The 15,559-nt window shown below is 32.1% G+C and overlaps 1 long non-coding RNA gene across 1 annotated transcript; it reads left to right on the top strand.

Annotated features, from left to right (window-relative positions):
• Positions 1 to 1,906: 1,906 nt before the first annotated feature.
• On the top strand, positions 1,907 to 3,557 carry LOC124531907. Its single transcript, XR_006966612.1, has 2 exons — positions 1,907 to 2,069; positions 2,416 to 3,557. It is a non-coding gene; the product is annotated as an uncharacterized LOC124531907 (long non-coding RNA).
• Positions 3,558 to 15,559: the final 12,002 nt, after the last annotated feature.

Below are 15,559 nucleotides of genomic sequence, written 5' to 3'. Positions count from 1 at the left end.
ACGGCAGATATCTATTGTTAACAACTGCAGCCCTTGTAAGCAAGAACTAGCTGCTTCACAACCGACATTATTTAAACGCTCTAGGCCACTGCTGCTTCATGACAACGTAAAACCACACACAGCATTACAAACAACAACTAAGTAAAATGAGCTACTATTGGAATATCTGCGACATCCACCGCACTCCCCGGACCTTGCTTCAACAGGGCCCGAATCGCTGTGAAACCGAATAATGCGGGATTCCTACCAACCAAAACTTCCACAGCCGCGGCTGCCGGGGCTGCCGTTACTGGATAAGGTGTATTTAAATAAAATCTTAAAATAAATTAAAAGATTAACGATAGATCGGCTATTTTCTTTAAATTCAAACCATAAAACCATGGGAGAGCTAACCATAAGTGAAAAAGTGTCGTTTTCGTAAATGCCTTAAATATTTAAGTCCTTACATAAGTACCTAATTGGTGCTTTGTACGGGAAGAATACAAAGTTTTTGTTTTGTAAAATATATTTAATTAATCAAAGTATGCAGCATTGTTATCTATGCACATTTGCCATCTCATAGGTAGTTCATTGATCCTTTTATTAAAAAAACCATCAGGCCGAGAATGAATAAACTCTTTGAAAGTGGTTTGGACTGCCACATCGGAGTTGAATTTTATTCCTTGTAAGAAGTCCAAAGTCCGGAAAAAAAATGGAAATCGATACTCTATTTTAATATTGAACAATCGGATTCAGAACTTTGATTATTGTGGCGGAGATTCTAAGGCGGATTGCCCTTGTCCCAATTACAAGATCGCATCCCACTTCGATCGCGCGGATGATGGATTACTGATATTCTGAACATAAGTTATATTTTATAAATGATGTTTAATTATACAAGGGCATTTGCTTTTTTAATTTATATTAATATTACTTAATTCATTCATCTACCTGATTAAACTCGTCGCCCAGACGTCAACCTACAAAATTATTTGTCCATAACACAACAACCTTACAGACAAATTAATAGACAAACGATAAATATATATAAAAACGAACGTAATATGTTATGTCAATCGTGAAAAATCTCCAATACTTTTTTTTTTGTAAATATAATTACCTAATATGTATAAACATACTTCATACACATGCATATCATTACGAAAAATGTGATTTCCCAATTTTAAATACATATCTATTAGATAAGATAAATTATTTGAATTAATGCCGTGGCTTTGTGATTTAATCCGCCTTTCCTCATCCGTTTAATCACCTAGATTAAAGTATTATATCTTTGTCGCAGGCAAATGTTTAAGTTAGTTATTTAATTAAAAGCCTAGACACTTTACTAATGGGCGGCGTTCGAACAGCGGGCTTGAATGACAGCCAATACATCTTCCATTCATAGAATAGGGACTCCCTACATGTGGACATAAAATATATATATATATATATCTGATTATAACAACTACTATGTTTTTTTGTGGTTTCTTTTAATCATTTGGCTATGAGACTCATATTCATACATTTTATTGCGCAAAATTGTCATAAAACTGACTCTGTAGGGATGTATGCTATTACTCTCGAAATTGTTGATAAACAACCTAATTTAAAATTTACAATTATAATATTTATTTTTGCCAACATCTCAGGAACGAAGCATTTTAGGTTAGTGTTAGGTAAGGTGAGAAGACAAAAAATAGAGGTCGGTATTTTTTAACCAATTTCAAAAAAGGAGAGCTAAAGCATGTTACTTTATTCTATGAACGAAAGATATATTGATTGATTATTATCATTCAGACCGCTAGTTGAACACCGCCGTTTAGAAAAGTGGCTAGGCGTTCTATCAAATGACTGATTAAGCTAATTGCTTGCGACATATATATTATATCCATTGAATGAAATTGAATCCATCAGAATACTTGGAACATCGACCTTGATGGTTACTGAAGAAGTTATAATTAAAGAAAATTATTCAAAAAAGGAGTAAAATAAATAAAATTTATACAGCCTACATTATATAAACGCGTTACGTGCACCCAAGAAAATAGGATGCGGCGACGAAAAGGAGGCATGACAGTATAATAAAGGTAGTCCCGTTTGCCGACACGACATAAGGGGTCTCATCCTCAAGGAAATGTCAAGGAAAAATCCTCAATAATAAATGAAGAAAATTAGTTTCTATGTAATCATTGCAATGGAAACATAAACGTATAAATGATGTTACTGGCTGCCATAATCAAAAATTTATTTTTTATTTGAGACTCAAGCACAATAACATCTTAGTTCCCAAAGTTTTCATTATTTTTTTCATTAGTGATGTAAGTGACAATGTCTACAGGCAGTGACAATTTACAATGAAGTGGTGGCCCATTTGCTGGATTAAATTTTACTTAGTTTCTGTACATTGTACCTATGTGTACCTTTCTTTTTTAGTTAAGGAGGAAATGCATCATGCATGACAGCCGGTTGGGGGACGGGTACGTGGGACCCAACGAACTCCCCGAGCCCGCCGCTTGAGGCTGGATGTCAACGGCTGACACGCTGCGCCGGATAAGATGGCTGAGCACCGGGGTAAAACACCTGCGAGGTCCCATTAGCTAGCCCTCTCTCTACTATCGCCAACGATGCCACTCACATGTTCCGCCCTGTGCCACCTGAGACTTACCAGGAGCGGCCTTGCGGCATACCTCCGCACCAGTTTTATGCCGTGGTTGACGAGCTAGCACAAGCCGGCCGCGTTGTTCAGGTGAACCACGACTGACATGGACCCCAATTTGAATTAAAATATTTAATAAGGTTTACAACACGAATCCAAATAGTGTGTTCCCAGTTGCATTGATAAATAATTGCATTAATTTATATTACATTAGTAGCCGCCCGCGGCTTATCTCGCGTTTCAGGGTGCTGGTTGCCATGTGTCAGGTAAAAAAGTAGCCTATCTCCTTCCTTGGACTTCCAGTTTGCTTCATACATTTCATCAAATTTGGTTTAGCGATTTGATCGTGAAAGAGCGCCACACAGACAAGTTACTTTAAAATTTTTGTTATTGATATAGATAAGGCATTTAGTTTATTCCATTAACAAAAGTAACCATTTTCTTTTCAGGAATCTCCAAAGTTACGAAATTAATCAATAAACGTATTATTGTGATAAATAAACGCATGAATCGAAAATTCCAGAACACACCGCTAACATAAGTAAATCTTGATTGAAAATTAAGCTCTTAAGCAATGTGGCACAACATTAAAAAACCTATTAGATATCTATAATTTTTATGCGATTAATATGCTTAGTGAATTTTCACGTACGCGATATCTTTAGTTTATTGCACATATAATTATTTTAAAATAAAACATGCAATTTACTAATTAGTAACGAAATAGTTATACGAATAACTTCTACATAAACATTATAGAAGTAGATTATTTGAATTGTATTCGGATGTAGACCATTCGAGCACAGAATACCGTACCAATATATTTTAAATATACTAGATTTCGAAAAATGTTTACTAGGTGCCAAGTAGTATTAAATAAAATAAAAAAACTTAATACAAATAGTAATGATCGTGAATTATATCGAAGGCTAATGGCTAGAACAGGCTAATTTTATTCTATAAGGAGCCTGTGTTGTGTTAAGCAACTCACATCGGAGCAGTATTGAGGAATCAATTCCAAACCTATCCAAAAAAACAACTATTAAGGAGACCAGCAGCAGGACATTTAAAATGTTATTTTAATACTGCTTTTAATTATTAATTAAATTAAAAATAACGTTCATTGTTGTGTATAAAATAAGATTTTTTTTTACATTTTTATTGGGGTTGTAAATGGTTTTATAATGTACGAATTATATAATATACTATTAGTTGTCTTTGAAATAAAAAATAATAATTATGAAGTTAATATTGGCGATATTTCTAATTACACAATTGTGGAAGTCTTGTTGACTATTTGGTAACTTCTTTAAAACATAATTTAAATTGACAGATTAAGAAATGACTACAACATATATCAACTGTTAACTAGCATACCAGTTAGTATTAAATGCGAAGACAACTATCTCCCAAAGACAAGACAAAAAAAATCGGTATGTGTTCTAGTATAGGACCCAGAACAAAGTCCAAAGGCGCTAAGATCACGTCAGATCGCCAAAACGCCAATCCAAATGATAAAGCTAAGATTGCGTCACAAACAAAGAATGACTATAAAAAATCTTAATTGTAACTTGCATTTTTGCTAATTAATATTGTAATAATTTAGTTTTATTATTGAATTGTATCTAAGTTCTATATTGATATTTTGTTTATGACTTTTTATAGTATATCTATTGATATATAATGTACAACCATAAAAAACCTGTTTAGTGTATATCTCAAACAAAACGGTCACGACTATTTTTAAAGGCAACCTAATCGTTTCCAAAAAAAATAGTTTATACATTTAATTCGATATATTTACAACATTATTGTTTGTGTTTTCATTATTATAATATTTTAATACAAAAGAAAATACTATAAGATTTATAATAACAGATAATGTATAATATGTTGTTTATTGATAACAACTAAAGACTGTATTATCCATTTTAATATTTGTAATTATATAAATATTGATAATTGTGTGCATGTGCTTTGACAAGTTATGATAAGGAATAAGTCGCCGTGATACGAAGATTAGGAGTTTCGTTACATTAGTAGCTACTGGCTCCGCTTCGGATTAAAGATTAAACATTCCATATAAAACGTTTGTCATATTCGTAAACATTATGATTCGATTAGATTACACGTCGCCCTTCTGTATTTTTCCGAGCCGGCATGATTTTGTTTTATATCAAATCACGTGTTACATTTTCAGTTGCATGTAATGTCTACCTACTGTCGGTTCGGAAATTAAATTCTATCGAAACTAATGATGACGGGATTTTTTTTTAACAAAGCAAAGGAAAATATTCGATGTAAAAAGTCAGTAGGTATTATGACTGTTTTCCACCATTTTAATTATAGAGTATGTCAGTAAAGTACATTTATCTATAATAAAATTGGATTCTCTGTTTGTAATATTAAAGTAGCCCTTTTTTACTCAAAGCATATGTATACACACGGTACATATACCAAAATAATATTTTTTACCATTTTTGTCTGTCTGTCTGTTTGTTCCGGCTAATCTCTGGAACGACTGGACCGATTTTGACGGGACTGATATAATAAGGAGTGATTTAGGCTACAATAATTTTTTTTTTTTTTTGTTAAATTCAAACGCGTACAAGGTCTCGGGCACAGCTAATTTTTTTTTCAATATATTTACTTGCTGATTTGCAAAAGTGTTACCACAAAAAAATCCTAGTGAGTATTTTGGTAGTCAAATAAAATAGACTTTTAGAATTATAGTTTTCTGTGGAAGTCTATAACTGAAAGATGAATTTGTAAACGAAAACGGCCAATAAAAAAAAATTATTAATTGTACTTCCTTATCTTGATTAATAATATCCTTCTTATAGTCCTCACGACCCATAAAGTACTAAGTATCTAAGTAAAATTGTAAAAATATAGCGATTCGTTTGACCTATGAGCAATGAGCCCATTTTATCATGGTCCTTAATTTTAAACGTTGAAGAAAATTGTTGAGCATTTAACATATACATTTTACTATTTCTGTTGCTCCGAAGGATGCCTGGATGATTAAAAATATGAATTAAATGCTCGAATTTACTTTTCAGCAACAGGTTAAAATTCCAATTAGCTCCGAAATTTAAACCGTAAAATGATTCACTAATCTCTACTTTCGAATGAGCGTAATATTTACTGTAGTATCGGGTTCATACCCGGATGCTAGATAAACAAAGGAATCAGATGTAAATTTTCCATTTATTGGTTTGCATTGTTAATTATTTGCCTTGTGTCAAGATAGAAAAAACCCGCATGTCTTCTGCCGATCGCCTTAGTTAAGTTTGTTCAGATTATGACTGTGATCCACATAGTTTCGCCATACTCACATTTACGTCCTCATTCTTTGTGATTGCTCCATCTGTTCTTTGGGTTGCTCGATTTCGCAAGTCCGAGATATACTCGTTCGGTGACCGGTTCGGTGTTCGGTGTAAAAAATAATCAAAAGATCAAACTGAAGTAGTTAATGCTGGAAAACAGTACACTAATAATTTAATAGTTTGTTTTTAAATGTTTTTGTTTTTGTATGCTTTTATTTACCTTTAACAATTATAAAACATGTGTATTGTATATACTTCGCTTTTATATAAAAATAATTCCTAATTTAGTATAACTAGCAAAAAGCGCAGCTTTGTGAGGGCTCGCGAGGTATTTCTACCTAGTTATAATTTATTAACAATAATAAATAATAATATTATTTATTATTAACTAATAATATGTATTATTATTAATTAATAATATATACTATTAATAATGAATAATATTATTAAAAGTATATTTTAATATATGAATTATTAATATGGACTTCTATAAATAACACATACGACAAAAAAAATTCAAATTTTAAATTTTTTATTGTATCAAAGCATTTACATTTCTCATACGGATTTCTTCTTGTTTTCTACACTTCAACATATTTGAGTTTTTAATACTACTTAATCTATCATAAATAAATCTTCTATTTAATGCTAATCCTTCAAATGTTTTTACTCTTGAAAACGCGACATAAGTTAAACCAATAGAAGTTTCTTTTTCTCCAATATCTACAACAGCTTTATCTAATGTTAAACCTTGTGATTTATGAATTGTAATTGCGAAAGCTAATTGTAATGGAAATTGTTTTCTTGAGCAATTGGTATTTCCATTTTTCCAAAATTTAGTTATGGGTAATATTGGAATATAACCACTATTTTCGTAAGTTGAATAAGAATAATTTTCAAATCGGACCATTATCACTCGCGGCATTTGATCAGGGGGACTACAATTTTCTTCATAAATTATATCTTCGACATAACCTACAGCTCCATTGACCAATCCATTTTCAACCCACAAATTAGAACGTAACATAACTTTAGATCCAATCGATAAAATAATAAATGGTTCAAGTCCACCTAATAATTCTGCACTTACTGATTTTGCCTTGGAACAATTGTGATAAGCTGGAATATAAGCAACTGGTTGACGTAATTCTTTTAACTTTTGATGATTAAATTCTTTTACATCTTTGTTTGTTGCAAATAGTCTAATGGCATCGTTGAAAAAAATCCGTTCATTTAATGATAATGATTGTATACTCCGTGTCATTAATTTTTTGTAATCTTCTACCGTACATTCACCATTACTAATTCGATCAAGTATATCTCTAAAAACTTGTTGAGATTCATTCTGTCGAAATGATGATGATAAAAAGAAATATTTTTGAATACTTGATGTATATAACAATTTTCCTTCTAAAAGAAATTCACTTCCTTCAGTTTTATTACTATAAAGCGGCCTATCATTTACAGGTGGCAACTGATTAATATCTCCAAAAAAATATACAAATAATCCACCAAATGGTTCATCTTGCCTTGAAGGAAAAGCTCTACGTAAACGTAAATCAATTTTCCTCATAAGACTACATCCAATCATACTCATTTCATCAATAATTATAAATTTACAACCATATAATTCTTCTTGAAAATTAGCAAGTGCATGTAAATCGAGATCTTTGAACGTTTTATTTACTCCCAATAAAAGTTTAGAATGAATTGTCGAACCATTAATATTCACAGCAGCAGCACCAGTTGGTGCAAGCAATTTATAAGATGATGATCCCAATATTTGATTCAATCGAAAAGTAAAGTAATTTATCAATGTGCTTTTTCCAGAGCCAGCTTTTCCCTGTATAACCACTCTTTTTACAGATTGTTCTTCCTCGTAACCTTGTAGATAATTAAGTTGTTTTTCAAATATATTAATCACTTCTTGCTGTTCACCAGAAAAAGCAAAATTTGACAAATAATTGTGATTATTTATGTTAGGGTTTCTTTGATTTCTTGCAATTTTTTCATTTTCAATAAATGTTTCTAATGAATTCAATAGTTGTTTGCTTGAAATAGAATGCCATTGATATCGGATATCAATTTCTCTTCTACCTAAATCATCTTCTTGATTAATATTTTGTGGTCCAGCAGCTACTTCCATCCAATCATGTAGTTGTTCTATTTGAACTGTATTTATTACTTCATAATCTTCTTCATTCTCTAAATTTTGTAACATTTGATCCAATTCATAACTAAGACTATTATCATTACTATTTTTAAAATGACGTTCATATACAATCTTCCAAGTATTATTGTCAGGATTTAGGTCATTTCACTGTCGCCAGGCAACATGTAATATAACTTGTTGTTTATAAAAATTTTCATTATCTATGCAGCCAGGATCATATTTCACTTTTGGTATAACTCTAAGAATAAAAGGTACTTTTCTCATACTATAAGTTGAACCTCTTTTATAAGTTTTTGTAAAAAAATCAGATAAAGACATTTATTCAAATTCTGCTAGTCGTTGTTGATATCTCTCCAAAAAATTCGAAACAAAAATACTTCCATCTTCACTATTCATATCCAGATATTCCCATGTTTCAGATATTCTAAAATTTATAGTAGTAAATTGTCGAGAAGATCGATACAAAGGCCAACCCATAATAATCCAAAATATTTCCTGAGCAGAGTAGTCACGTTCAGCACACATTTTTATCAAAATTTTTTGGATTATCTGTACAACATTACTATTAGTATTTGACTCTTGTACTGTTTGTCGAATAAAATCTTTCATACCATCCGATCTTGGTTCACCTTTGCTAGCATACTTAGCAATATATCTAAGAACGGCATGAATAGAAACAATGGCTTGCGAATCAACATTTGCTCGCCAAATTTTCAAAATTTGTGGACTGTGACTATTTAAATATGAATTATTTCTTTTTGATATATATTCTATTTCGTTATTTTGAATAAATTGAATTTTACTTTCGTTGACACATTCTTTCGGATACTTGAAACGACAAATAGTCTCAGAAGAATTTTTTTTCTTTCTTTGACAATACGCTTTAGAACATTTATGCATTTGTACAGCTCGTATTAAATGATTGTAATCAACATCTTCATCAGATATATCAGAGTAATGTAATTTTGATGGATGTATATCATAAACTTGAGAAGGATCTGGATGCCATGTAGATATGAACTCATCAAAGTAGTTTATAATTTCTTTAATTCTTGTAATATCATTTGGATTGAGATTCTTAAGATCAGGTGCATTTTCAAACCAGAAAAGACCATGGATGTGCGGACTACCTCGGTGTTGAAATTCAATACGGAACCAGAAATCTGTGACTTTAAAGTATTTTTTAACAAAATGATCCATAAAAGTATCTAATCGCTTTTTAAAAAAATAAGAAACAATCATAGGATTTGAATTTAATAATTTAGATTTACGAATAAATTCACTGCTTTGATTGAGATCGGCATAATTATAGTCTGGATCCAATATACGATACAGCTCTGGCCAATATAAATCAGCTGCACTCAATGTCATAAATATTGTTGGAGTTCCTAATTCTTCAATCATATCCACTAACTCTCTAGATCTCACGTACCAATATGAGCTAGATGATCTCAAATTAGTATTGTATGATAAAATTGATTTATACAATATTGGTTCTCGCTGTAATAATTCTCGGAGTTGTTCAATTGTCTCAATATTACGTAAAAGTGAATTTTTTCTGACACAAATACTCCCATTCTGCAAAGCTGTCCAACGCATCATACTATTAAATGCAAAAAATCTAAATCTTGGATGTTTTGCAAATCTCCCATCTTCATACATCATAAGAAATTTAAAATATTCACTATTAGAAATTTTATGCACTCTTGAATCTCTAAGGTCACCTTTACCAGTAGGAAATAAAGTTGGAAATGCTCTGCAAATATATCCATCACATGTAAATTCATTGATTGGCACAGGATCCAATATAGGCCAAGGTAAAACACCAGATCTATCATTTTCTTCCTGAATGTTCAGTACACTATTCATGCTTTACGATTACATTGAAAAGTCACCGTTGGAGCTCCAGATTCATAAACATTATCATATAATATATTTTGATCATTATCCTCATTATCTAAATTATATGAAAGTTGTTGTCTATCTTGACTTAATACAATTTGTTGAAAAATACTTTCATTATTAGGTAAACATTGTAAATTATTTTCGTCGATTGTTATATCACGGTACCAAGGATTATTATTTTTAAGATATATCAAAGCGGCCTCAACATTATCACGATTTACAATAAAATCTTTATATCCTTCACCATAATTTCTTCTAACAAAAATATATTTTGAAATAGTATCAATAGAATGAGGTAAAGAGGTAGTAAAATTTGTAATGTCTTGATGAAAATTGATAACTTGGCCACTCTATCCAAATTGACCACCTTTAAGTTTATATACTGTTATAACCGGATGAACTTGAGCAATTAATTGTTCTTCAAGAAATGTTAATTTTTTTAAAACTTCAGGTTGTGGACCAGGGTCCATATTATTGTCTGTAGAAAATATATTCATTTCATTTTTTACTTGAAATTTACGACAAAGAGCACAAAGTCCGTCTTCTTCAATATGTAAATCGAACCAACGACGATGACATAAATTGCAATGTTTTAACTCCAAATTTTTCTGAGCAGTTTCATAATTAACGGCATACTCTAAAAAGTGAACATTTCCGCGATGAAACATTAGATTCCATATTTCGAGATCTTTTCTGACGTTCTCTTAAATCATTCATTGAAACACGGTTATGTTCGCATTCTTTACGGCCAGTTAACGTGCGTCTTCGTGGCATTTCGCTGCAACAATAACAATAAAACATTTAAACCAACATGTTTTACGTCAGATACAACTGGATAATGGATAGCATTTTTCTATAAAATTCTATCATAGGTACTTACGATCATACGCACTTACCTAATATTTTTTCTTAATCAATATTACACCTGAGAAATTGAGCAATAAAATAATATTTCACGCAATAATAATTAGTTTTCACACAATAAACCAACAGTGACGTTGTTTTTAAAATCTGTAGTGTTGTTGTTATGGTGCTGACGCTATTTCTACCTGTTTCTACTAATAGTAGAAACAATTTAGTTGACACATGCTTTCGACAGATGGCTTTAGTAGTAGTATATTAAACAATTTAGTTGATACATGCCTTCGACAGATGGCATTAGTAGCATATTAGTAAATTAGTAGTATATTAACATTAGTGTCCATATACAAATTGTATTTTTAAAAAAAATATTTAAAAAAAAAGATATTTTAATGATAAATAACACATCTAGACATGATTCTAAATTACTATGTTAAATTTCAAATCTAAAGGCGTGATACTTTTTTCATAAAGTGTACCACAAAAATGTACAGATTGTTGAATTAGAGTAGGGCTCGCTTCGCTCGCCCTAATTACTAAATACACTAATTATAATAGTGTAATTACTAATTGTTGTTTAATAATAAGGAATCTAATAAATGTCATGTCCCGAGTACTATTACGATTTACATTGAATCACTAAAATAACTTAGTATGTGAGAAAAACAGGAGGCTGACTTAGTTCTCGTTGCTACTCCGTGCTGTACTTGATAAAAGGTGACACAGGTACACGCCTAGCTGGATAAACTAATCGAGAGATTAATTGATCAGTAATCGACCGAGGAAATATTATCAAAGTACTAATATCGTAATTCCAAAATAGGGATTGTTAGTAAGAGGGTGAAAATTTAGGATTAGATGTATTTCATAAACTCAAAAGTTTATGAAAAAAAAGAAAACCATTAAAAATTGTTGTCGTAAACTTAAAAAAAACAAAGGCTAAATCGAAATTGACGCTGCATGATTGATATGCTTTAAAAGAACAAACTGTTCCGAGAAAAAGAGGAAAGTGATAGGCAATAAAATCAATTATGAGAAAAAATAGCGAACTTAAGAGCAAACTTGTTAATTTTTATATAAACACCGAGACATTAGGACAGTGGATTGTTCTTCAAGATGTTGTGGAGTCATTCGATGAGTAGTGATGAAAACGAAAAGGCTATTTGTGTCATCGAGGAACACTAACAGCCTTTAGAATTTGATCAAACCTCATTTCTCAAAAAATAAAGCAATCCATGAAAATGAACTTAAAGATTGTACGATGAATTAATTTATATTCAATGTATGTAGAGCATAAGGATAATAGATTAATTGAAGAACTAATGGCTTTATTAATGAGGTAATTACCTTTGACCAAACCCGGGAAGATACTTACTTAAAGTATTATATGGGAACATGACATAACAGAAAAAAAATGATATTGCTATAAGTACATCTTTAATATAAAAAAGTACGTTTACTATTGTGTTTATATATCCAATCAGTGGCGGATTTACAAATTTGCCGCTAGTAAACTAGTAGGCTATTCAATTTTTGCCGGCCCTACTGACTTTTTTATGGTATAGGATGGCCGACGAGCATATGGGCCTCCTGATGGGAAGTGGTCACCATCACCCATAGACAATGACGCTGTAAGAAATATTAACTATTCCTTACATCGTCAATGTGCCGCCAACCTTGGGAACTAAGATGTTATGTCCCTTGTGTCTGTAGTTACACTGGCCCACTCACCATTCAAACCGGAACACAACAATCAAATCAAATCAAATCAAATTATTCAAGTAAACTTCACAAATAAGCGTTTTTGAATCGTCAGCAATTAAATACTACCACCGTTTCGGAAAGCAGCTAATAATATATATACTAATACTGAGTACTATTATTTGGCGGTAGAATAACTGATGAGCGGGATGCCCAGACGGGCTTGCACAAAGCCCTACCACCAAGTAAAAGAAACTTTTGAAATTTAAATTAATTACCCTTCATCATCATCATCATCATCCAATTTTCTTATTCTTTTTCACCTTTTAACTCAAGTCCGACAGTCATCCGCCCCATGTGTACAATCTATAATATTTTTTTTTACATACAATTGCATGCATATGACGAGAAAATAATGATGTCGTGATTTAAAAAATGATTTTACGTATTTTACAGTCGTATTTTAAAAAGCTGTTAAATAAATAAGTATTTCAAGTATGGCAGCACTTTTCCCCCCTGCTAGAAGTATGGGAAAAATAATAACGGTCACATTTTGCCTAATACTTTCCAAAAATTCAAATGCAATACTGGTACAAATCGTTAGGCGAAAAAAAAATATTTCTTTGCAGTGGTATGACGGCCATTGGGAACTTTCGGAAAAGCATGACAAGGTGATTTTCGTGAATGGCTACTCGACGATAATTAGCTATCCAAAAATTAGCCTGGTACAAATGGTTGAATTGTTCTATTAAAATTAATGTATTCGCGTCGGTATGGCGGGCTGTAAGCCACACCCGAGAAGTATGGCATTACGCTAGCGCCTACTTCGTTTTTTTTCGACTATCTGAAAATACAAGCATTTTTGTGGAACAAATCCTTCGACACTCGTTATTTTTCCGATGCGTTCGATTAAAGCCCACGCGATTGGGCCGCCGGTGCGAGCGCTACGACCATCAATTTCCTTTTTGCCTCTACGTAATTAGACCCCTAAAGAACCGCCACACTGGTACAAATGACCAAATATTTGGTCATTATCATCTCCCGGTCTATAAGTATTTTTATATCTGTAAGATAATAACAAATTTGGGCTAAATTTGCCGCCCCTCTAAATCTGCCGCCCTAGGCTCTAGCCTACTTAGCCTATTGGTAAATCCGGTACTGTATCTAATAGGATGAAACGTTGTAATATTAAACTGGAAAGTAAAATTCATATGTTAGCACAAATTTTAAAACGAAATACTCCTCCAGTTTCGCCAGTCGAACCGATGATATTTTAGCTTGAGAACAAGTTATTTTTATGCAACACTATCGGCACTTGTTTATAACAATACCATGTATCGGTATAGCCAGTAAATCTCCCTTTGTGTAGAAGGCTAGGAGCATTCCACCACGCTGCTTCAATCGCATTGGTGGATTCATTTGTCGTAAAATTTCGTTGAACTTAGACACATGCAGGTTACCTCACGATGTTTTCTTTCACCGCCGGGTACGAGATGAATTATAAATACAAGCATGAAAATCCAGTGATGCTTGCTTGGGTTTGAACCCGCAATCATCGGTGATGATTTACGTTTTATAACCACTAAGCTACCTCGCCTCTTAGCCCATCTCGGCTCTGGCTTTGACAAGTAACATTATAATATTATTAACTACTAGCTATACCCGCCCGCTTCGCTGGGCATTAGTCGCAGAAAAATAAATACTTTTTCATTTTGTAATTAATTACTAATCATCAACAATGTACAAATAATAAAGAAACAAATAAAAAGAAAAAAACATGGGAGATCTAATCATATTATTAAAAAAAAAACAATATTCGTCATCTATTTCATCTTCTTCAATGATGTTCTCGATAGGCTGCAGATTGGTCATAACACCTATAAACTTATACGATGTTGTATAGGTACGATGAAATTTTTAATTAAATTTCTATAGTCTGTAAAAGTTTGCATCAAATCGTCCTCTTTTATCCGGTTCTATCGAATAGCGATGTTTACAACCTTGTCAATACTTGCGAACGTACGTCATAGCATCCTGAGCATATTCGTGCATATGTCTTGGACTTCCACCGTACGAAGATCTTTATCCAATATCAGCAGCTACTTTATCATTCGATATTGTATCTCGTAAATAAATGTACTCTTTGGCTCAGAGTTTTGATTGGTTGTATCGAATGTAGTTTAATCGTTCGTTCTCGACCATAGCGTACATGTCAACAATGAATTGTTAACACAGTTGATGACACTTTAGAATATGGTTAGATTGATTATCTCTAATCATTATACGATACGCAAAAAAGTACATACAACTAACATACAGTCCGAGATGATATACATCTTTTGCTCGTATAAACATAATTGGATAATCGTAATAATTGTCATACGATTGATGTGTTTCAGCGATACCTTAATTGTTTTTGTGTCGCTTAGTGATAACAATACCTCGTTTTGTAATTTCTGTAACAACTACAGCTGTGACTTCAGGAGCTACGACAGCATTAAAACGCCTTTCATGCTCTGCATTCAATGGCGTTCTATCTGCATTGATAATGACTTTAAATCATTTTTTGTTTCACCTTCTAGAGCAGTTTTGAAATCTTTAACTAAACATTTATTTTTATAAAGCATAATCCTAAATATAGCGATGATTTCTCGATTACTTGTGGTACTGAACATGCATCGAAGATCAATCTTTTTCTACGTTGTCCATGGAATAAATGTCCAGAAACTGGATTTTATTTAGATACTGAAAGAAGTGAACCTATCATAAGATACACTTTAAACGTAGACGCGAAATTATTGTATTGTACAATATTTGTTGCTCCAAATGATGTCATTTCAAAGGAAGAATTGTAATTTCTAATATACTGAAGGAAATATTCAGACTCCTCAGTAGTTCCCGTAACGTAGATAAGAAGAGGTTCTGGTGGTTCAACCAGTTGTGGTAAATACC

The sequence above is a fragment of the Vanessa cardui genome, chromosome 8 (assembly GCF_905220365.1).
Source record: "Vanessa cardui chromosome 8, ilVanCard2.1, whole genome shotgun sequence".
NCBI classification, from domain to species: Eukaryota; Metazoa; Arthropoda; class Insecta; order Lepidoptera; family Nymphalidae; genus Vanessa; species Vanessa cardui.
This window is presented reverse-complemented; position numbering and strand designations above follow the sequence as displayed.